Source organism: Hyaena hyaena, unplaced genomic scaffold (genome assembly GCF_003009895.1).
Source record: "Hyaena hyaena isolate Hyena2069 unplaced genomic scaffold, ASM300989v1 scaffold_59, whole genome shotgun sequence".
In the NCBI taxonomy this organism is placed as follows: domain Eukaryota; kingdom Metazoa; phylum Chordata; class Mammalia; order Carnivora; family Hyaenidae; genus Hyaena; species Hyaena hyaena.
This window is the reverse complement of record NW_024080691.1, coordinates 4,176,876-4,202,833: the sequence shown is the minus strand read 5'-3', so window position 1 is coordinate 4,202,833 and position 25,958 is coordinate 4,176,876. Positions and strand designations below refer to the sequence as shown.

At 35.2% G+C, this 25,958-nt stretch overlaps 1 long non-coding RNA gene across 1 annotated transcript in view; it reads right to left on the bottom strand.

Moving 5' to 3' along the window:
* Nucleotides 1-863: 863 nt before the first annotated feature.
* Nucleotides 864-25,958, bottom strand: part of LOC120231635 — a 34,443-nt gene continuing 9,348 nt past the window's right edge. Inside the window, exon 3 of the long non-coding RNA XR_005528369.1 lies at nucleotides 864-1,151. This is a non-coding gene — a long non-coding RNA (uncharacterized LOC120231635). The remainder of the gene's footprint in view (nucleotides 1,152-25,958) is intronic.

The following is a 25,958-nucleotide window of genomic DNA, read 5'->3' as shown; positions in this document are numbered from 1 at the left end:
AGGTCATAATCTCATGGTCATTAGATCTAGTCCCTCCCTGGGCTCCATGCTGGGCATGGAGTCTGCTGTCTGTCTCTCTCTCCCTTTGCCCTTCCCCATCGTTCGCTCTCTTGCTCTCCCTCTCAAAAAAAAAAAAAAAAAAAAAGAAAAGAAAAAAAAAGAAAAAGAAAAAAGAAAGAAAGAAAAGAAAAAAGTAATCAAATAGGGAAAGTAGGGATAAGAGACCCAGTCAAAAGATTTGTGCCATCTTGTTCCAAAAACAAACTTCCCTAATTTGGGGAGGTTGGGCAAGTATAAGTATAGTAAGTCCTCATCTCTCATAGCACAGGCCACTAAATGTCTAAAATGTGTAGCCCACGACTTAGCAGTATAATGATTTCACTGGTTGATGTGGAAAGAAATAATAAGATAAATTAATAGAATTAAGCGATCTCTTCTAAACAGTAAGATCATGGGGAGATAGTTTTGTTTTAATTATTTAAATATAAAAAAATGAATAAAAAATAAAACAATTATAATACATTAGAAGGGAATGGTGCCTTTTATTAGCTTCAACACTTACCAAGATGACTTTGGAAAAATTACTTAAGCTTTCCAAAACTCCTTTAAAAACAAAAAATCTGCATAACAGATCGCATGTTATATTTCTCTGTCTCTATTGTCTCTATATACTTTTAATTCTCCCTATCAAATAGATAGATCCTTACTGAATATATATATACATACATACACAGAGGACATAAACAATTTCTGTTGGCATTATAAAACACTTAGGATATAATCAAGGCTTGACTAATATAATTGCATTTATTAGGTTACATGGTGCAAAATGGAAGATAGTTAATAATCAAGATAAAGACCCACATCTATTGTACAAGGCAGAATCAAAAGGCATCTTGACTACTGACTTCAAAAGGCACTGCAGTGGAAGGATGATGCATTGTTGTATCTTAGCTATCCATGGGGATTGTGACCTATATAGTTCTAATTACTCTGAAGAACAAAACAGACATGCATTTCATTGAATTTTTACCATAAGGACTTGTGATGAAGGCCATGCCCTAAGCATATGGGTTAATGTGGAGAAAATGGCATCAATATATAACTCTTCTGGATTCATAGCTCAAGATTAAAATATCAGTGGACTGACCCTGGAAAGAAAGCATAGATGGAGAAAGAATATCAATTCCTGGCAGAATCTCTATAGGAGGCCTAAAGGGTAATAGCTTGACCTTCAGTGACATGCAGAGTTTTATATTCACTTCAGTTAAAAACGACACCTTGTACATTTACAAGTTAAAGACTTCATCATACTAACGGTCCTAAGGGAAGCCATGGAATTACTAAAACCTTTTCTTTTTTCAGAGTAATGGCTAAAAGAGATCCTTTATTAAGATATGCACCTGACGTTTTTAAATGTCCAACATTGCCTTTGCCATATACTGGTATCCTATACATGATTAACTGAAGAATACGCAACCTGAACAAGTGCACTAAACTTACTGCTGGCCCCATGTTTCCCCTCTCCATTTCTGGTTTGCACACTTATAACCCATCTTCAACTAAGTGGAAGACCCATCCATTTTAAATGAACACTGACTCCATCTCTCAACTGCTTCAATCCTGGAGCTGGATTCATGCAGCTCACAGTATAAATTCAACGTTCTTAACAAGTTATAAGAGCTCTGCCATGATCTGGCTCTTCTCCAACCATCCAGACTAATGTTTTGTAACCACTTTTAATGTGCCAAGCACTAGGTTAAGCCCTTTATGTGACTTATAACTTTAAAATATAACATACTCTTATGTGAGAGATACTGTTATTATGCACATTTTATAGATGAGAATTGGGGTTCGGAGAGGATAGTTTTATCAGAGTTATGGCTGGTAAATAGTAAAGCAGGAGTTTAAGATCTGCATCTTTATCCTAGCCGCTCTTACTTCACTAGCATGGTTTTGCAACTCCAATCTGCAGTATTATATTCTCTCCATTTAGTAGCTTCTTCATTTGTACTGGGAGCACAAGTGCATTGTCTTCTAAATAGAGCTTTAGTAACTGAGTATTTTTATTCCAGGACAAAGCAACTAAATCACTCCTATTTTTGTAGACAATTTTAAGAGAGAAAGAAAATAGAAAATTAGAAATAGAGATATGAGGCTAAATGAAGACAGAGCAGGAGAAGAGTTTTTCAAAGAAGTCTTAAGAATGATAAAAAAAGCAGTGGAAAATCAAACCTGGAGTTTTGAACACCTGAATTTCCTAGGCTAGAGAGAACTGAGGTGGAAGAAAGAAAAGACCCTGAAATTTTTCTAGCAAGTGATAAGTGTCAATTATCCATTTATTATTATTACACAAAGACTTAAACATGTTGTTGCTCTAGTCCTCACTTGGTATGTTGTTCTTTTTCCTTTACTTCAACAAACACAGATCAATTATTAATAAGGGCCTCTGTTTATTCATATACCACTATGGTCTCCCTTGATTCTAGTTTTGCCGAGCTGCAAATCCTCCAACTGTGGAGGTTTTAAGGAACCTAATTTTTAGGATCTGAGTGGGTGAGTGTGCTGTATTTGTTGCTTCCTAAAGATTTCTTTAATAATACTAGCTATTTACCCTACTGCCTCACTTTGGGGATACACTTTTCTTAGCTCTTCTCTTCTTTAACTTACTTATCCTGCAGGCTAACTTAAGAGTGATCATACCTTCTCTCCTGTGACCCCACACATTCTGGACCAGGTTTTTCCTTCTCTGAGCTCCTATGGCACCTGTACTTGCATCAAAGATGGCATTCACACACTGGGCAGAAATTGTCCACGTGGGAAATTGTTCTCCCCCCCCCCCCCCCCAGTGATAGTCAATGTGACATAATAAGTGAGAATGTTGGTTCTTGGACATAATAAGTGAGAATGTTGGTCCTGGAACCAGTCCAGCTGAGTTCAAATCCTGGCTTTACCTTTTACTCTCTGAGACACCTTGTACAAATTATCAACTTCCCTGTGCCTCAGTGTCCTCATCTATACATGGGAATCATCAAAGTATCTACTTTATAGATTGGTTATGTCAACTTATGTAAAGTGGTTTGAAAGAAATCTGACAGAAAGAGACTTCTTGGTGTCAAATGAGTCAACCCAATTTGACTGCCTCTATGACAGGAGACTCTGGTTAGCTAGCATGACTTCATTCCTTCAGATCTTATTTTCTCCAATGATAAAGTTGAGGGTCTATACATTTTTAAAGAGTGGAGAATACTTCTGTTCAAGCAATAAATGAATAAATGAATACTGCACAGTATTTTATCTGGATCTCTTACAGCACATACTACTTTCCCCTGCTAATACAGTTTTTTGCTATTCCTGTTTTATAACCTTGTTGAGCAATGTGGGCCCATATTTTCATTTGTATCTCACTTTTATTCATGGCTAATGTGTTGCCTGATGCATAGCAGAAATTCAAGTTATTTGCTAGATGAAAATGTATAAACAAATCTGCAAGGTATCAAAAAAAACTACTAAGTCTGATACTATATAGGGTTAATTTGAATTGTTCTTTAAATTGGATGCTATGACCACGAACTGCTGTTAATATCCTTGGAAGTAAGAAACCTTATGATAATAAAATATAACTTCATAAATTTCTGTTACAATTGCAGACACTATAAAAATCAAAATATATTTCCACCCTCTAAAATCTTAATTTAACAGAACAGTTAAGCACTCAGTGAGTATTTATAGACTTCATTGCCTTATGGTAGGGATTTGGTGGTAAATATTCAAGATTAGACATTTGCTCTCACGGAACTTACAAGTGTTTGATGTCATTCTTCTTTTTTAAGCACATTTTAAATATATTTTATGATCCATCCAATGAGCTTATTCTAATAGCAAATGGTATATTCTGCTTGCCGGTACACAATATATTTCATGAAATATATCCCACAGAGAAGAGCTTACTTTTTCTTTTCTTTTTTTTCTCTCTTTTTTTTTTCAGTGCACAAAATACCAGAAACCTTATATTTAATCAGATATTTGAAAAAAAAATGTACAGACATGCTTGGGCATAAAATTAAAATAATTAAAATTAAACCTACTAAAACTTCTAATGAGATCTAGTATTTTCTTACTCCATTTAGCAAATCAGAGAACTCATTGCTTGAAATAAAAGTTTATTCCCCTTTTAATAATAATGGCTATTTATTTATGTAAGTCAGCTCTTAAACCTGTAAAGCTCTTAAAGACTCCCTGGACTCGGCCAGAGAACTCTAAGTACCTATTTGAAGCTCTTTTTCTCTTCAAACTGTGCTTTCTTTTATTTTAGGTCCTCTCTTTCCTCACTTGCCACTCCATAAATGGCTTTGAAAAATGAAGGGACAAAGTGGCAATGGAATTTCACAGCCAAGCCTCCAATCTCCACAATGTCTTTGCAAATGCTACTCTATCAGCCTGCAAATCATCTCCTCCTCCACCTTGGTTTGCTGTCTGGAAAATCTGACTCCTTTCTAAGGTGCTGTTCCATAGGCCCATTCTGTAGAAATGTGTCTGACATTTCCATATCAAAATCAAGTTAGTTCCTCTATATCATCTAACATCATGATAACGTTACAGATATTAAACAATGCTTCCCATATACTATGTCATTTCATCTGCACAGTAGTCCTATGAATATGCACTATTACAATCACTATTCAATGGCTTAATAAATGGTGGCTAAGAAATGTGAGTTACTTGCTTAAGTTCTCTGTGTAGAGAAACTGAGATTCAGTTGAGGTCTTCATGATTCCCACCCTGAGTTCAGAGCCACCAACCTATATAAAATGTTACTAAATACACTAACCCAAAGTTCTTTTATTATCTATATCATACTCATTCTGCAAGTAGGCAATGAAGTCCTTGAGGAAATGAAACTATTATTATATTTGTAGTACCTTGAACCTAATAGAGGTTTAATAAATATTTGATGGATAAACTGATGAGTTGGTAGATGAAGAAAAATAGATGAAAGTAAGAAGAGGGAGACTCGAGAAAAGAAAATGACTGAATGAACAGAATAAATGGAAAGATGCAATCCTACAAATTGGTCTGTGGTCTGACATGGAGAGTTCTTGGTTCTACTTCCTCATTCTTTGACCTAGCTTGTTCTGCCTATAAAACCATGCATAAATGCTAATGTGTCTTAATTGTTTTTCCTCTACTATTGTTAATATATACAAATTAAAATTTTCACCTCTGGGAGTGCTTACAGAAAGTATTACTGACAGGGGTATCTGGGTGGCTCAGGCAGTTTAACGTCTAACTCTTGACTTCTGCTCAGGTCATGATCTCACATTTCGTGAGTTCAAGCCCCACTGTCAGCACAGAGCCTGATTGGGATTCTCTCTCTCTCTCTCTCTCTCTCTCTCTTTTTCTGTCTCTCTCTCTCTGTCTCTGTCTCTCAAAATAAACAAATAAAAAATACACTTGAAGAAAGTATTGCTTACATTTTAGTACTGACTTAATTTCTCATACATTCTTCCAGATGATGTATATAGCATTTCATGAGAAATATTTCTCAAAAAAGCTGGTTTGTTTACCTTATAGTAAATAGTTGACTAGTACATGATTGTTATATGAATAAATGAATCAATCAAAAATGAATAAATGAAAGAATCAGTCAATAATCAGTTAATCACCTAAGCAATGCTTGAGTGTAGAAACTATAGATTACTTTACTAATTCATGTCTATTTCACACGACAGTGCAGCTAAGAGACCTAAGTAACATTTGTTACCCAAAAAGGAGTCTATGACAGATACTATGGTATGCCCTTATGCATATTAAGTAATATAACCCTCATAATAGCCACTCAAGATATGTGTTTTCATTCCCATCTCACACATTTGTAAACAAAGGCTCAGAGAAGTTAAGTTTGATAATGTAGGAAGCCAATAATCTATGAAGTGGCAGAGCTCAGATTCAAATCGTGTCATTTTGATTCCTCATTGCATGTTCTCTTCTTTGTACATGGAATGTAGAATGACCCTGGAAGTTATATAAATCTGATTTACAGTGTTTAAACCAATAATGACTACTTTTCTAAAGACATTGAGTTTTACTGGTCAGATAAGTTACTGCAATTATCAATTCTCATCCTGGAAAAAAATGGTTAAATCTATGAGAAAAGCTGAATACTCAGTTATATAGAGCATCTCTTATCAAACTGGCCTCAGTTGCCTTCTAGAAAACTTTGGTGAAACAGAGCCAGGGACTTCTCTTAAATAACTCAGAGCCATCTATCAGCCTCTCCTAGTGTCTTACTACCTTCTCAATACCTAGAAAGATAATCATATGTTTATGTAGAACCTTATGGAGATCAATACATTTTTTTCAAAAGATGATTAATTCTGGAGAAGCTTTCTTGTGATTACCTACTTGACATCCTCTTGAAAGTTAACCTGCATCTGGAGAATGTACATTTTCTCCTGGACAACTCTATATACCTGTTTTATCCTAAACTAAGAACTCATCGGTTTTATCTTTCTTTTTTCCTCTGAATACCTGATTTTTTCCAGCTTTACCAAATAAAAATTGACAAATAAAAACTGTATATACTTAAGGTATATAACATGATGTTTTGATAATTTTATCGATCATGAAACAAAAGTCACAATTAACCTAATTAATATCACCTCAAATAGTTATCCTTTAGTGTGTAGTGAGAGGACACTTAAGATCTACCCTTTTATAAATTTCATACATACAATATAGTATTATAACTATAGTCATCATGTTGTAAAGGAGGCGTTTAGAACTTAATCATTCTGAATAAGTAAAACATTTCACACTTTGGCTAATATCTTCCCATTTCTCCCAGGCCCTAATCACTAATAATCACCATCCTATTCTCTGCTTTTATGAATTAGACTGTTTTAGGTTCTGTATGTAAGTGAGATCATGCAGTAATTGCCCTTCTGCTTCTGGCTTATTTCACTTACAATAATGCCTTTTAGCTTTATCTATACCGTGGTGAATGTCATGATTTCCTTCATTTTAAGACAGAATAATATCACATTGTATATACATACACCACATATTTTTATCTGTTCATCTATCAACAACTTAAGTTGTTTCCATATCTTAGCTTCTATGAATAACGCTACAATGAACATGGGGGTACAGGTATCTCTTTGAGATACCGATTTCATTTCCTTTAAATATACACCTAGAAATGGGAGCTCTTTTTTTAATAGTAGTTTCTATTTTTAGAAGTTCAATTTTTAATTTTTTACTTTGCAAAAATGCTTCTGCTTTGCATAATGGCTGCACCAATTTACATTCTCACCAACAGGGTACAAGTGTTCTCTTTTCTGTACATCTTCACCAATACTTGTTATCTTTTATCTTTGTGATTATGGCCATTCTAACAGATGTGAGGTAATATCCCATTGTAGTTTTAATTCACATTTTTCTGATGATTAGTGATGATGAGCACATTTCATATAACTGTTGATCATTTGTATTTCTTTGGAGAAATATCTGTTCAGGTCCTTTGCCCATTTTTAAAACAGGTTATTTGTTTTTTGATACTGAGTTGTTTGACTTTCTTATATATTTTAGATATTAACTCCTTATAGTATGTATATCTTGCAAATATTTTCTCTAGTTCTATAGGTTAGTTGTTTCCTCTGCTTTGAGAACTCATTAGTTTTAGAAACATGTTAAACCAAAAGGAGAGAGAAACTGAGGAAAAGAAAAGAAAAAGAAAAGCAACAGATTCAGATTTTTAAGGATAACAATTTATGTCTTTAAAGAGAAATGTAATAGTTCTATATTTTTTCTTACATAATACTTCTAATTCACTACTCATAAAAATTTAGATTATTTATAATATTAAATTACATATGAAGTAGGACTGCTCTACTAAGGCAGTTGTAAAGGTAAGAAATCAGAAATCATCATAAGAAGGAAAATATATGGACTAAGTGTTACTGCTAAGTTGATTACTATGTTGGATATTTACCTTAGAACAAACTTTCTGGCACCTAAGTTAACAAAGGAAGACCTTTCTTCATTCATAGCCTTCACTGGTAAAAGAAAATAAGAGATCATCAGAAGAAACAATTTCTTCCTGGGCTTTAGGAGGGCTTTTCCTTTGATCAAAGCCAAAAATGAAGTGGGGGAACATGGGCTCTGGATCACAGGGTCTTCAAAGGTGTCTTTTCTAGGTAAACTTGGAAAGTTTATTTAACACTTCTAAGATTTACCTCAGTAAAAGTAATTTGTGTTTAACATTGAATTTAGGAGAATATATTAAACATTTTTGAAAGGGAAGAGAACAATAACAAAATAATTCTATGTATACCCACATTTAGAAACAAAATGTCACAATATCTTTGGAGATCCCTGGACTTCTCTCTTAGGACTCATCCCTTTCTCTCCACTCTCTCTCAGAAAATATTAAACTCTTGAACTTTTAGAGTAGCCATTCCCTTAAAGTATTTTAGAGATTTCCTGTGTATATGTATATTGCTAAATAAGATATTGTTTAATTTTGCATGGTTTTGAAATTCATATATGTGATCATACTGAATGAATTTTTTTCATCTAATTGCTTTTTTTCACCCATTTTTATGTTTGAAATTCATCCCTTTGAATATATTTAACTGTAGTTCAGTGGTTGTTATTACTGTGCCAAATTCTCATATAATTATAGTAAGATAGTTTATTTAACCATTTTATGGTAATAGCTATTTAGCCCCCACCCCCATTTTGTTTTGTTTAGTTATTACAAACAATGCTTCTATGAACATTTTTTAATCTATGTCTCCTGGATGCATGAAAGCATTGTTAGGATAAACTCTTAGGATTGCTATTGCTGGGTCCAAAGTTTAGAGAGCCTATCACCCCCTGTGTAGCCAGATAGACATCAGGTATTCATATTATATTAATTATAATCCTTGAATAATGAAGCACTGATTTAAAAAAAAAAAAAAAAAAGGTACCTGGTAGGGAAGTCTGGGTTGCTCAGTTAGTTAAGTGTCTGACTAACGAAGGTCACAATCAGCTCAGGTCACAATCTCATGGCTTGTGAGTCAGAGCCCAGAGTCAGGCCCAGTTCGTCAGCTCAAAGCCTGGATGGAGCCTGCTTCTGATTCTGTCTCCCTCTCTCTTTGCTCCTCTCTGGCTCACACTCTGCCTCTCTGAAAAATAAATAAACATTAAAGAATATTTAAAGAAAGAAAGAAAGAAAGAAAGAGTCCACGCAAGCATCCACTTTATTTTTATTTTTATTTTTTTTACTTTTCTAGTTAACGTCAAATTGTTTTCCAGAATGGTAATACTAATTTACATTTTGCCAGCAGACCCAATTACTCCACAGTCCAGCCAACTTGGATATTTCAATTTCTCCAAATCTGGTGGATGAGATATGTAATCTCATTGTCATGGTAATGATTCACCTTATTTCTAGTGAAGTTGAACATATTTTATTATGTTTACTGCCTACTCAGATTTCTTTACTTTCATCTTTAAAGCTCAGTGAAATATTTCATACACATTTGTTAAAATGATGAAAATAGGTATATACCAAAATACCTAGCAAAAGTCTTGGTACAGAGCTGGCATTTAATACATGTCAGTAACCATCCTTAGTTCCCATTCTCCTCAAAATAAGAACTACTTTATAAAATTAGGAATAACATCTTCTGCTTTTTTAAAGATTTTATTTTATTTATTTTTAAATGTTTATTTTTGAGAGAGAGTGTGAGCAGGGGAGGGGCAGGGAGAGAGGGAGACATTGGAATCAAAGTGGCTCCCTGCTGACAGCAGAGAGCCCCGATGCAGGGTCCAAATCATGAAGTGTGAGCTCATGTCCTGAGCAAAAGTTGGATGCTTAACCAACTGAGCCACCCAGGTGCCCCAATATTTTATTTTTAAGTAACCCCTATACTCAACATGAGACTTGAACTCACAACCTCAAGATCAAGAGTTGCATGCTCCACCAACTGAGCCAGCCAGGTGCCCCTTCCTCTAAAGTTTTTAAAACATACCAATATATTGTTCAAACAGCTGCTTCTTGAGCACATGTGCATGTGCTCACACGCACATGCAAACACACATTCACCCGATTTGCCCAAGCCATTTCTGTAAGAAGCTGAAGTTAAATTGTCCTATTATAATCATGTTTTTCTTTAAAGTCTCACAAAGATAAAGTACATAAGATTAAATAAATAAAAATTTGGCAAATGAGGAAGGAATGCCGAAAAGAAGGGCCAGAAACTGTAGCAGCCTTCTTTGTCTTGGTCTGTTTCTTAGCAGTCCTCATTTGGGCAGGTTCTAATCCCAAATCACAATGGAGACATACTCTAAAGCAGAGCACATGTCTTGAAAGTCCAATTTGATGTAAATTTCAAAAGTTAGAAATAGTTATAATATGGTGAATTCATGTGTTCTAGTAAAAAAAAAATACCAATGTTGTACACCTTTCTAGATTCTGTGCGTATAGCAACTTTTAAAAAAAATATATAATAGTTAATATACACAGAATAAGCTTGGGGCGCCTGGGTGGCTCAGTCGGTTAAGCTCCGACTTCAGATCAGGTCATGATCTCACGGTTCATGGGTTTGAGCCCTGCATGGGGCTCTGTGCTGACAGCTCAGAGCCTGGAGCCTGTTTCAGATTCTGTGTCTCCCTCTCTCTCTGACCCTCCCCTGCTCATGCTATCTCTCTCTCTCTTTCTCAGAAATAAATAAAATGTTTAAAAAAAAAAAAGTCAACTTCATAGAAACAGAGATAGATATGTAGTTGTCTGGGTTTGTGGGGTGCAAGAGGTTGATAAAGGGTAGAAACTTTCAGCTAAAAGATGAGTAAAGTATGAGGATCTAATATAAAGCATGATGACTATACTTGATAACACTGTATTAATATATAATTAAAATGTTCTAATACAGAAGTTAAATGTTCTCAGAAAAAAAAAGATAAATATGTATGATGATGGACGTGTGGATGTGTTAATTTACTAGATGAGGAGAATTCTTTCACTGTTTATATATTCAAATTACCATGATGATGTACACTTTAANCTGTGTCTCCCTCTCTCTCTGACCCTCCCCTGCTCATGCTATCTCTCTCTCTCTCTCTCAAAAATAAATTAAAAAAAACATTTTAAAAAAAGAATAAGCTCTCAGGAAATCAGCAGGGATTCCCCTGCTTATCAGTTTCCAAAGTTTTGGAGAGATTCCAAGTGCAACTTAGCCATTTTCAGGGATATGGAGTTACACCTACAAATTAGAGATGATAATGTCTTCTTTAACGGATTATTTCTAAGATGAGAGAGTATGTCTGTAAACTAGCGCACGGATAGTAGACACTCTGTAATAATTAGTAATAATTTATCCAACATTTTTTTTTTTTTTAATTCTAAAAGTATATACTGAAAACCTAACTGTACTTGACACTGTTCTAGGCACTGGAACATCTGTGTAGCTCATAGTCGAGTCATGTAAATATTAGACATCTTATGCTGCTGGTGAGCTCACTAACTCTCTGTATCTGTCTTTATGATTAAATCTCCTCATCTATACAAAAAGAGTGATTCCTCACTTCTCAAGTTTTGGTTGAGTGCCCAGCTAAGGATTTCCACTAGTCCATATATTTCTTTCTTTGCCATGCTTTAATATAAAATATTATAATTAATTGCTTATTATTATTTATTATCAATGTGAATCTATATATTCAAAAATATTCAAATATGTTGGTTCATTTTTTTCTCTCTTCCTTTCTCCTTTGTCGTTTCTTTCTTTTTTTTAAAATTCTACTACCAATAAAACCAGAAGCCACCAAGACAGAGAGGTTATGTAAGCAGCCACAATTTCTTATCATTTTAGGGGTTTCCTCACTTAACAAAATCCTTCCTACAGGTGTTCACTAATAAATGGAATTCATATAATAGAACACAGAGATTTTTATATGAATATTAAAAATATTTCAAATAAAAATAACTCTAGGCAAGGAAGCAGCATTCAGTTGGCTCTTTTGAAAATTGTACCTTAATTTTATCTACTTCACAGGATTGTTATGCCAGTAAAATGAGTTTTTGTTTATTTTGTTTAAACTGAAATCTCTATAGAAGTTCAAGGAATATGTTTTGTTTTAATTTTTAATGAAGTGAAAATGACTGATAAAAATCTCTCAATAACCAATTTGTCAAGGAAATCATGGAATCTTCCTCTTACCTCACACTGAGAACATAATACTCCTTTTGAAACGTTCTTTGAAGGTGGCGATTTAATTACTGTTATCAACAATGCTATGGAAGGTTGAGAAAAAGTCTAAAGTTCATGACTAGAGCAGCAAGAACATCTCAAGACCAACTCGCTACTACGGTACTTAGCTTGGTATTACTATAAAAATTTAGAAGGATAGAGGCTTCTAATGAAACTTCTACATGAGATGATCTCACCACAGACACATAGGATTAGGAGACAGCTTGAGACTGGAAATCAGAGGAATTTGCTGGAAACCCAGCACTGTTATTTACTAGCTATGCGATTGTGAACAAATGACACAACTCTCTGAATCTCATTTTCCTCATCTGTAAAATGGGCATGATAATATGCTGCTGGCACAAGTGAACATTCAAAGTGATCCCAAAGTTGGGAGAAAAAATTCCTTCAAAGAAAACAAATGTATTAAGAGTGAACATTTGAAAATATCCTGACTTCAGGTTGCTTATTTGATCTGTTGGCTTGTTTTGTTTTTGGAAAATTTTTTCTTTAGGAAAGAAAGAATGACTGGAAGATTGAATCAAATCCCTATACCTCTATTTACAAGTGAGAAGAAGAGAATAGAAGAAAGGAGAAATTATAGACTGATACAGAGTCTCATGGCTGAGCAAACTGTCTGGAAAAGGAAGAGCATCTCCTTGCAAGAAAAAAAAAAAAAAGTGATGTTTCCTAAAAATAATTTTACCTATCTTGAGATAATTACAACTCCAGAGAACTAGAAGCCTTAATAGGTACACATAGCCATACATAACCTCCAGAGTATGATCCATCTCTAGCGAGATGCATCTTTCTCCTAGTATACCTGGTTAGCTACAAAGTTTTTTATCTAAGGAAAACCACTAAGAACTGAACACAGGTAGAGGCATGGGAAATTAATTCCATTATTTTCTTTTAGAAAGGCAGGCTATTTGTGGAAAAGGATTTCCGTCTTTCAAATCCCTAAAGCAAAGTGAACAGGTTGGTGGTTTTCAGTTGTTAAATCAAATGTATAAATTATTTAAGAGACAGTGTGCTCTGTGGAATTAGGAATTTTTAGTCTCAGCTCTTCTGTTAAAAAAAAAAAAAAAATACATGGGGCGCCTTGATGGCTCAGTCGGTTGGGTGGCCGACTTCAGCTCAGCTCATGATCTCACGGTTCGTGGGTTTGAGCCCCATGTTAGGCTCTGTGCTGACAGCTAGCTCAAAGCCTGGAGCCTGTTTCAGATTCTGTGTCTCCCTCTCTCTCTGCCCCTCCCCTGCTCACACTGTCTCTCTTTCTCAGAAATAAATACAATGTTAAAAAAACAAACAAACAAACAATATACAAGTGACTATTGAAACCATTTAGCACTCTGTAGTGGGTTGAATAACATTCCCTAAAATGCATGTCTACTCAGAACACCAGAATTTGATCTTATTTGGAAACAGAGTCTTTGCTAATGTGATTAACTAAATGTATTGAAATGAAGTCATCCTGGACCAGGGTGGGCCCCAAATCCAGTGACCAGTACCCACTTAAGAAGACGAAGGGACACAGAGGGGCACAGAGAGGAGAAGACCATGTGAAAACTGAGGCACACATCAAAATGATGCACCTAGAAGTTGAAAAACATCAAAGATTATTGACAATCACCAGCAGTTAGGAGAGAATAATACCCAGTTTCTCTCTCAGAGCCTCCAGAAGGAATGAACCTTGCCAACAGCTCGACCTCAGGTTTCTGGCCTCCTGAACTGTGAAGGAATAAGCTTTTTGTTTGTTTGCCAACAAGTTTTTGTCATTTTGTTAGGGAAGCTCTAGATGAAACTGCCACATCTTCCTATATTTGCAGTGCTTCATTTGTGATATGCTGGTATAGAGCTAGAAATGTATCTAATGTTAGCAAATTAACTACACTATACTTAGGCTAGGATAACAATGGTAAAAAGACATAGATATATGTGTGTCAGGAAGTGAGCCACACCATTAAAACAAAACAAAACAAAACAAAACAAAAAAACAAAAAAACAGCCCCAAAATATTATGGTGGTTGGCAAGAAAAGCTTCCAAGGAAAGAGGACTAGTGAGAAACAGCCATTGAGAAAGTGGACATCATGCAGGTTGATATTTCAGAAGAATTAATTGGCAGGTTAAGAAAGTGAAGAGATGAGACTAGAAATGCAGGCACAGTCAGATCATGAGTCTAATTTTTTCCTGAAACAGTGTGCCTCAGTTTCCTCATCTGTCAACTGTGTAGACTAGATGAAGTCATAACTTTGCCTCCAGCTCTGGTCCTCGAAGAATCTAGGAATATTTAAATCCTTGAAAGCTACTTTAACGTTGGCTTTGACACCTAGGATAACTAAGCAACAGTTTGTAGTCAAACAGCAATAATCACCATGTAAATGAGTGATACTGAGAAGTCTATGTAGTTAAGTTGTTGATCACCCAATTTTAAAATGTTGTGAAGTTCTGCACCATAAATATTGGTTTGAGGAAACCAAGACCATTCTCGCCCTTCACTTGAGATTGTGTCTTGATAAAAACCACACTAGTCAGCGGATCATCTACAACGCAAGTCTTATTTCTGTTTATGGAGCTGTATCAGGCTTGAGGCACATTCTACAGGTCAACATGAGAGTACTGACCATGTGAGGTCAACTTGAAGTGAAGGATTTAAAAGACTATTAAGGTATCTGAGGTGAAATATAACCTGCTCTCCCCGCCCCCCCCCAACATACACATAGTATGCAGGAGAAAAGTCTTCAATTGGTCATTTTGGACTATCCTTGTCAAGTTCAAATTTTGGTTTGTAGAAGGAAGGTATTGCAACACTTGCTGTGATTTTGTAAAAAGTAAAACTGAAAAACCCAGGTTCCAATCTCGGCTCTGCCATTTATTAGTATACTCCCTTGGAGAAAGTACTTAAATTCTCTTTTATTTTTAAAATTTTTTAAAATTTTTTATTTATTTCAGAGAGAGAGAGAGAGAGAGATTGAGAGAGACAGCATGAGCAGGGGAGGGTCAGAGAGAGAGGGAGACACAGAATCTGAAACAGTCTCCAGGCTCTGAAACAGCCACCCAGGCGCCCTGAAAGTACTTAACTTCTTAACATGAGCTTCTCAGTTATAAAATAGGAATAATTACACACGACCTGAGCACAAGGACTCATAAAATTACGTATCTCACCCATTTACTACAATAATATATAATGCATTTAAAGTATAAATGGTACCTTTAAATTAGCCTCATCAATCAGGTCTAATGTAGAACTATATATAATTTATGTATGCATAATTTACATATATATATATATATATATATATATATATATATATATATATATATTATCCCGGGACTGTGGATAATTCCTTGTAACACATATTAAGGAAAATTTTTGTTAAGGTAAGTACATTCTTGGATGACTCCATACACTGAAATGATTTAATTTACACTAGCTTCTATAGAGACTTGTACAAAATTATCTATAATTCATTTCTCCACAGCAGCATATGAGGGTCATGTTGGAATTCTTCCAGGATTTTGAAGGTACATACAACATCAGACCTCCTACTAAGATAATCAATTGCAACTAACAGTACATTTCTACCTAAAAAGAGCCAGTTCTCCACAATTTATAATAATTCATGAAAATTTCACATCAATGGTCAGTTATGTTGCATTGAAGGTTTTTTCCCAATGGTAGCCTAATATGTACTATAGAAGACTGCTCTTTAAATCAGAGAGAACTGACTTCTCATTCTAACTCTGCCACAATTTATTGGAAGAGTAAGTTAATGCATTTGGTAATGTGACCACTGTAAAACTGCATACAGTTAATATGATGATCAAATAAGATAATATTTGTTGTAACACAGAGTTAAATGTCTTAGACATAAGAAGTAGCAGAATAAACTTTTTTTGTCCTTATTATATAATTACTTGGATGCAAATATGTTGCAAAACTGGCTTTTCAGTCATTTTGTTAGCTAAGTGGTTTAAGAACGCTTATCAAAAATTGCTACAGCTTCTGACCACACTCCTCACTGTGACACATCGAAACGACACACCAAACAACAAAAGACAGACAACAACCACTGCTAGACAGACAACAAGGAAGTCTCAGAACATCACTGAAGTTCCTCTGATAGTTTGATGGCTACTGTGTTTTTTCTTTCCTTTCTTTTAAGTTTATTTATTTATTTTGAGAGAGACAGAGACAATGTGAGCAGGGGAAGGGCAAAGGAAAGGGGAGACAGAGAATCTCAAACAAGCTCTAGGCTACCAGCTCAGAGCCCCCACATGGGGCTAGAACTCACAAAACCCTGAGATCATGACCTGAGCCGAAACCAAGAGTTGAACACTTAACCAACTGAGCCACCCAGGTACCCAGCTATTGCTTTTTCTGAGAGAGGCCTCGGGCCATAGCTTCAACTGCCTTTGTTGATGGTATTCCTTTTATTATTATTAATATTACTGAAGTATAATTGCCATACAACATTACATCAATTTCATGTGTAAGACATATTGACAATTCTATACATTACTCAATGCTTATCACCATACGTACAGTCACCATCTGTAATCATACAGTATTATTACAATATTATTAATTATATTCCCTGTTGTACTTTTCATCTCTGTAACTGATTTATTACTGGAAGTTTATACCTATTAATGTTCTTTATCCATTTTGTCCATGCCCCCACCCACATCCCCTGAGCAACTACCAGTTTGTTCTGTTTTTAAGAGTCTGTTTTTTGTTTGTTTGTTCATTAATTTTCTTTGTTTCTTAAATACCACATATAAATGAAATTACAGAGTACTTGTTTTTCTCTGTCTGACATATTTCACTTGGCATAATATCCTCTGAGTCCATCCATGTTGTTGCAAATAGCAAGATTTCATTCTTTAAAAGACAGTATATGCACATATACATGCCATTTTCAATATTTTTATGGACATAAGCTTGTATATTTAAACAGATTTAACGAGAGTATGCTTGGAGACCACATTGTTGCCCTGTTTATAATTAAAATGCCTAACATGATTGCTTATTTTTGTCTTTACTTCTTATTGCATAGAGTTGGACAGTTTGTTCTAATCTTATGTTCTTTGCAGAGTAGAGTACTCAGTTGATGGTAAAAACTCAACGCAATAGAGCACATCTTATGCTTTGTATAGGTCTAAAAGCATTTTGTGACTCCTCATATCAACTAGTCAAACAGAATGTACAATTTATAGTGACATATATTCTGTTACCATTTATATCCTAAAACTCAGAACATTTTTTTCTCGTTTTTCTCTTTTATTTATTTTTACCACACATCTAGTATTTATCAGAGTTTTTCTAAATCCCACACAAAACAAAACACCAAGCATGTCATGTACAGCAAGAATATGGATTAGTATGAAACACATGCATACATATACACACATATTAACATGTCCTTGAAAACTGACATGGTCGCTTGGTTTATTTGGGAAAAATCAATACCATTATTTATGAGTTCTATGTGATGAATAGGATTATATAAAATACATGTAGCTTTTTTCATTATTTATATATTGTAAATAAATTACATTATTGCAATTGCCCAAGGATTTTGCCTCAGTGCCACTTGGCCTCGTCCTTAAAAATCAGGAGACAAAAGATAATATGAAATCTGTTCAGATAGAAGAGTCTGATTTCTAAACACAAAATATTTACTTATTAATTCAGCATAGGTACAAGCTGACTATGAATGGTATTTTCTGTCATCTCATTATTGCTTCTATGGCACCATGTGCCAATCAGTCAGAGAAAATCTCCCTCATTTTGTTGCATCCATGTCCCTGAGATCTCCATTTACTAGAATGGGATAAATACTGACCAATAAAAACACACGCTTCAAAAGGTTATTTTGTAAAGTAACTTTATTTTTTTAAGTTTATTTGAGAGAGAGACTGCACTCACATGCATGAGTGGGAGAGGGCAGACAGAAAGGGAGAGAGAATCCCAAGCAAGCCCTGTGCTAGTCAGCATAGAGCTGGATGCTGGATGTGGAGCTTGAACCCATGCACTATGATATCATGACCTGAGCCAAACTAAGACTCAGATGCTTCACTGACTGAGCCACCCAAGTATCCCCTTAAAGTAACCTTAAAGAAAAGGATACATTATGTTCTGACACAAATTTTGTGTATAATTATTTAAAAAAAAAAGATTATAGGATTTGCCATTTGCCACACATTGGGCTTGGTCCTTGCCCTATCTGAGAGGTTGGGCATGCTCTCTAAACCCAAATTCAAATTCCTATTTGGGAGAATGGATGCAATAACACTTTTGAAGTAGATTATCATGACAGTGACCTTGGACCAGTGAATTGCAGAGCTGCTGGTACAGAGCCTTGCCCTCTTTTCTTTGAGTCTCCTTAGGACATTCCTAAACTTAACTCTGACTTATTAGTAGAGCAGGAACATTGGGCCTGGCACAGGAAGATCCAGGTAATTTTTTTTTCCTTATCATTTAATGTTTGTCTGACCTAAACAAATCACTTAATCTCTTTGAACTATATATATTATAAGAAAGAAAAAAATATATATCTGGTAATACTACCTCAGTGGCTTATTGAAGCTGAATTAGAAACCAGATGTCAAAGTACTTTGTAAACTATGGAAAACCATTTCAAGAAAACAGTTTAGGCAGTTTACTTGGAGGGATTTGCACATTGTGAGAGGAAGGATGGAAGGAAGGAAAGGAAGGAAGGAAGCAAGGAAGGGAGGAAGGAAGGGAGGAAAGGAGGAAGGGAAGGAAGGAAAAGATGAAAAAAGCAAGATGTTGGAAAGTATGTACAAGACAATGACATTTTAAACAAATAACGACAAATATATATATATACATATATACACATATATGTACATATACGTACACACACATATATGTACACATATATACATATATACACATATATGTACACACATGCTTTTAGACCTATACAAAGTCACAAAATGCTTTTAGACCTATACAAAGCATATGTACACATATATGTGTACATATATACATATATATACACACATACATATATATATGCATAGCTGTGTGTGTGTGTGTGTGTGTGCATGTGTGTGTTGTCTGCTTCTGTGCATATGTGATATATATTTGTGAGATTACATCAGCATGGGTAAACATCAACATTGCTTATGTGACACACAGTATTGAGGTAATAAAGGAAGAAGAAAGGTTGGCAGAAGATCAGCAAATCAATAAACTTACAAAAATATTTTAAGAAAACAAAGGGAAAAATACAGATGCCTATATCCAAGATAAATATGTGTGTGTGATATAATCTATATAAATTTACAGTGTGTAAGTAATTGTGTGCATGGTATAAATATAGATTGAACTATATAAGGATGGCGCCAAAATATTAATAGTAAGCATCCAAGAGATGCACAGTGGAGAAAGATGGTTTTACTTTATTTCTAAACATGGCTTATATTGTTTTATTTTTATTCAATGACCACAGACCATTTATAAAATCTAAAATGCACATATATTTTCATCTTGAAAAATAAAACAAAAACACTAAACTAATACAAAAAAACATTATACATTATACTGTGCATTTTTAGTCTATGCACATCCATTTCCCCTCCTTTCCCCATTGCAGACATTACTAGTGGATCATGGCATCCTTTTTATCAAGGCTAGACACATCCTCATAATTCTTCACACAATGCAACAGGAGCCATTACTAAAGGAGAGAGATGATTACACTAGATTACATTAACTTGCCATAGGAATCAATTTACTTCCTTGAAGGTTAGCCCTGGATTTTCATTTTGGCATATGTACTACATTAGCAATTCTTAGCCAGATGTTTACAAAATAATGGATATTATCTTAAGATAATAATTTCAATTTGAGCTTCTTTTCATGAGATTATAAAATAGTGGTATTAATAAATGACTAAGTAGACATGCTAACAACAACAGCAGCAACAATAATAATGATTGGCATATATGACAATGATTCTATGAAGGAAAATGGTGAAGGATGATAAAAGGATATTTTAAGCTTCCAAAGTAGAGAGAAAGATTGAACACATATCTCAAAATTGTGTGGCCATGCTCCTGTTACTAAGGAAGACACAAGAGGGTATTTACTCACTGTCAAAAGGTATTATGGCTTCAGCAAGATCATTTGAAGAGAGATTTCCAGTCTGGCTTTGTACTTTAAATTCATGGTGATTTTCTGGAAATAACTTTGTCATACTCCTATTCCTCATCTGTGAAATGGAACTAGAGCAATCCTTCATCTCACACCGAAGATTAAACACTCATAAAAGCCCTCTGCTAATGACTAAGGAGGATACAGATGTGAATAATTGTGACATGAGAGTGGTACAGCCCATTATTTATAGGAGAAAAATGACACAGTAGTTTAGAATAAAACTTAGTAAAGCAGTAGGTGATTTTCTGAAGAAAAATCTAGTTTCTGTATTGATGAATTATTTACTTTTGTTATTTTAGTTTAAGCATCCTTTAATTCTTTAAAATCATACTTGATTATGGATGATAGCAATTACCTCTTATAACTGCAATGAATGCTTTTTGTGTCAAATTATGTGTGTATGGGAAGACTAGAGATCTTTAAATCCTTGTTTCATCACATTCTTTTTAAGGAAAAATTCAACATTCTACTATGATTTGTAAAGTGGAAAAAACATTAAAAGGTATGACATAAAATGATTAATAACACAATCTACTTAGGTATTTTTAAAAAAATGACTATTTTCATTATGGCTCCAAAGATTCCTTTCCATCAGTAAGCACTGTTCAGTAAGTCTGCTCAGCCACTGTATACCAACATTTTGCTGGGTATTGCAGGGAACACTTTGGGAGGGACAAAATACTTAAAGTAGATGTTAAATTTGAGACAGTCTATAAATGCCTCCATAAAGATAAAATACATTCTGGGAGCTCAGATTTTAGTTACGTCTAACATATATTCACTAAGAACTCTGCTAGGCATTTAGGATGCCTCCCTTCCCCAGTAAGGAAGATACACGGATATGGGAAGAAATAAATGCTGTGAGGGCTACACAAGATGCTATCATAGAAGGAATCATAGAGTCTATGAAAATACAAAGAAGAACTCCCCTCCACCTTCCAAGGCACACATCATCCTTATTTGTCCAGATAAAAAAAGACTTTTCAAAGGAAGTAATCCTTGAGCTGTGTCTTAAAGAAGGACAAGGCAGCTGAATCAGAGGGAAATGTACACCAAGAATGAAGAGATAAATCAAAGGAAAGGCAAGAGGAAAGATAAACACTTTGTCAGCTCAAATTTTGAGGCCAGTTCTCTACTGACCCCTTTTAAAGATGATAATTTATGTAAATGTTAATCATCCCAGTGAGTGATTTGTTATTTTGTACTGCTATTACTGCTTTTCCCCCTTTTTATGCATGATGCATGACTCTATAAAGATTCTAAAGCTTTAAATGGTGATGTCAGCATTAAACTCAAACCCATTTTAATTTCTCTTTCTTCTATTTTTCCTAATATTAACATTTCCTCCTTTAATTCGGTTCCTTATTCCTCCAAACATGGCATAAGAAATAAATATCATCAAAATGTTAACTTTTTGTCTAGCATTAAGAATAGAATTATAATTTCCCAAACTTATCTGTTTTTCTTTAAGAACCACAAAAAATACATACATTAGTATTAATCACACATGACGATAAAAGGTAATGAAATGCTGACATGTAACCTTTCCTCAACAGGTCCAAACCCTAGCCAATCCTTTCCTTCTTTCAAAAACATTACTGGGTAGATAAACTAGTGTCAAATAGGGCATTATGTACTAAGAGAAACAGACAAGTGGTTGTTGTCAGTAAATGTAACTGGTGATGAATAAAGATGTTTACAGAGTGTTGAACAAACAATTATTTGAGAAAACTGGAGAGGGCAACATGGAAAGGTTATATTTAAGATGGAGTTTGAGGTGTATGTAGGCATATTTCCAATTTGGGGAGGAAATAGGATACATTGTAGGCTGAGTGAGCCTCATAAATGAAGAAACTTCAATGAATGGGATGGCTGTTTTGAATAAAGAACAATCAATAGTTGGAACTTAGAGCATGTGTGTTGGGAGGAAACATACGTGTGAGAGGAGAGGAAGGCACAGCAGCATTGAGCACATCCTAAATGCTGAGTGAGGGGGTGGATTTTGTCGTGAATATTTTGGGGACTTGCGAGGGTTTTAAGTGAAATAGTGCAATGATCGGATCTGTAGTTGGGTGAAGGCGATGGGAGGGAGGTCAGAGGCCAGTTTAAAAAAAATACTGGAAGAAACAGTAACAAGGGCTTTGAGGCTATAAGGCTAGAGAGGAAAAAATGCATGAGACCATTTACTCAGAAAGGTCAGCGATGGTGGGGTTTCTGGGTGGCTAAGTCAGTTAAGTGGCCAACTCTTGATTTCAGCTCAGGTCATAATCTCATGAGTCATGAGTTCGAGCCATGCATCAGGTTCTGCACTGGCAGCACAGATACTGCTTGGGATTCTTTCTTCCCTTCTCCTGCTGGCACATTTTCTCTCTCTCTCAAAATAAATAAAAAGAAAGAAAGGAAGGAAGGAAGGAGGGAAGGGAAGTAGGTCAGCCATGGTCTGGATTTTGAGAAACTTCACACTCTAATTGAGAGATAAGACATTTATTTATAGGAATGTCTATACTACTAGGTAGCATCTAAACATTCCCTCCCTGGGGGTGCTTGAGTGGTTCAGTCAGTTAAGAGTCCAAATCTTGATTTGGGCTTAGATCATGATCTCAGTTTGTGAGTTCCTGCCCCACATCAGGCTCTGAGCTGACAGCTGGAGCTTGCGTGGGATTCTCTCTGTCTGCCTCTCTCTCAGTCCGCTTCTCTTTCTCTCAAAATAAATAAATAAAGTTAAAAAAAAGTTAAACATTTCTTCCCTGGTGTTACAGAAGTTGATCACAAGGAGATAACTTCAAAGACTACCTGGAGATAGAATAAGATGGCCTGAACCAGTATCAGTAACTGGATTCACTGGGTGGCTGGCCTTAAGTTCAACAACAAAAAAATCACTCAAGGAACTCCACTAAATATAGCTCTTTACCTCTATCTGTCTGTCTCTCTGTCTCTAACCACACAAATTTCTCTCTCTACACACACACACACACACACACACACACACACACACACCTCATATTTCTTCTAGAGCTGTATTTCGGCGTAGTCTGAGAAGCACATGTGATTCATACCTTGATTCAGCCACTTATAAATTTAGAGTCCAATGACAAGTTAACCAAATTTCTGAGCCCCAATTTTCCTTATTTGTAAAGTTGGGTGATAATACCTCTCTGCCAAGATTGTTATGAGGATTTAAATAAACAAATTATGTGATATCGCCTGGTACAATCTAATAGATAGTAGGTGCCTGATATGTTTTGTTTTGGTTTGGTTCCTGTTTGTTTTCTTTCCTGGGGATCATCAACATAGCTTATAGATTTTTGTCCCCAATACCAAGGAAATAAATTTCTTCTACACATGACAAGAACTAATAGAACTACAAGTGCTATGTATAGTATCCTAACACTGCATGCACTGCCCAGGCACATGTTGAGTCCCTCCTAGGTGCCAGGCACTGTGGTTAATCTTGGAGACATATAAACAGCTAAATAAGGTCCATTTCCTCAAAAAACTCACAAGCAAGAGCAAATAAGTAATCACAGAGTATTATGTAGGAAAATAGAATAGTAATTCAGAATAAGAATTTCTTATAAAATCTCCACTGGGTGTACAACATCCATTATGTCCAGGAAAACTGTTGCTAGAGGATACTTAAGTAGTGAATGAATTTAGACTAAATATTTGATGCAGTTCAGCACCACTGAGAAATTCGGCTTGTGTGGAAGAAGTATTTTCAGACCAGAGAGCATGAATAAACTCCATTAACCCCAAGTAAAAGCTGCATGTGGGGGGAAAAAAAAAAAAAGTACTGTGATCTGAGAGACTGTTATTATTTTACCAACTTAATTTTGTTTTTTATTTTGCCTGTCTCTTCTCAGAATTAAGACTAACTTTTTCTCCTCCCCACTTAGCTTTGATGTATAAATGTAGAGGCTACAGATTTCTATAAAAAATAGTTTCAATAATATATGCTCTCTCAGATAGACAGAACTCTCTCAGTAAAATATATATGAGAACATTCCTTCCACCCACCAGCTATGATTCATTTATTACCCAGTTGGCCAGGGTTCTTGGGGAAAGAGAATGGTCATTTCTCTCATCCTCCATGGCTACCGCTCTCCAACTTTTACTTGTTTTGCTAGTTATCATGCTGATCAGAACTTATAGGATATTTTCTCTTCCCTCTCCCTCTCCCACCCCCCACTGAGTTTCTCTCTATCCTGTCCACTGTCCTGACTCAGTAATTATTTTTTGGTATTAAAAGTGAAACAAATTTTGCTTGGAAAATTTGAAGTAAAATCCTTAGAAAGGGATTTGATGTTGGTATTTATTTATAGCTCCTATCAAATAGTGTTCTCAGGTAATTGTCCTTTGATGTGACAGACATTAATTCCAAAGGATTTTAACAACATTCATATCTTCAACAGCCCTTATACAGTATAAAGAACAGTTAAGAATTTCACTGTGAGCCTTCCATTCTGCCATAAATAATAAGCATGCAGTTAACAGAGGAAAGAAAAGAAAAGAAAACCTTGGAGGGGGTCTGTAGTACTTTCTAATGCCACAATATGATTCCTGGAGTCAGACAGTAAGAACTAGAGTCAGACAAAAAGTAAGTCTCTTTGTTTTAACTTCACTAGATTTTTTTTTTAAATTAATGATAGAGGTGGAAAAAACACAGGCAGGGACTTTGTAATGAAGAACTTGACACTCTGGCACTGGACAGACACCATTCAACAATTATAATAATCAGAAATATGCTAATTGGAGTTTAAGAAGAAATTCAACTAGGATGAATATTTTGAATCACCACCACTTTAGATTGAGTGTTACTATTATGAAAAAAATATATGTAATCCATAGTTTCAGGTAAGGGAGAGCTCTGTGTTCTGACTGGAAAATGTTAGGAATTGAGAAGTTTTTCTTCTCCTTAATTTTACGTGTGTGTGTGTGTGTGTGTGTGTGTGTGTGTGTGTGTTTTCTTAATCAGATTCTTTTCTAAACCAGCTTTCTGGACTATTTATATAAAGAAAAACATAATAGAAAGAAACTATGATCAATTGAAATTATACAGTATAAACCTGGGAGGAGACTTTTTAGTTCAATCCTTGATTTTACAGATAAGGGAGTGAGATTTAGAGAAACGAGAAATGAAGTCACCTTACTAAGGTCAGACAGCTAGTTGGTGGCAACACCAGAATAGAAATGAAACTAATTCCATGACTGCAAAAAGATATTGGAGGCCTAGAAGGCTGCTGTGTCCAAGCATGTGGACTCTTCCAGACTCATGTACCACACTTCCCTCCTTTCACTGCCAGCACAATAAACTGCAGTCAGACGCATTCACTGAAAGATAAAAATAAGTAGCTAAACTAAAAGTCAAATAGCCCTGTTATTTTTTGATGCCCAGTTTTACTTAACTCATTCCCCAGGTGAAAGATTAAGGAAATAAAATTTATCTTTATAGTTAACATAAAACAGGTGTTTTAAATCTGATTTCATTGCAAAATATGATGTTTCCAAAACCGGGGGGGGGGGGGGGGGG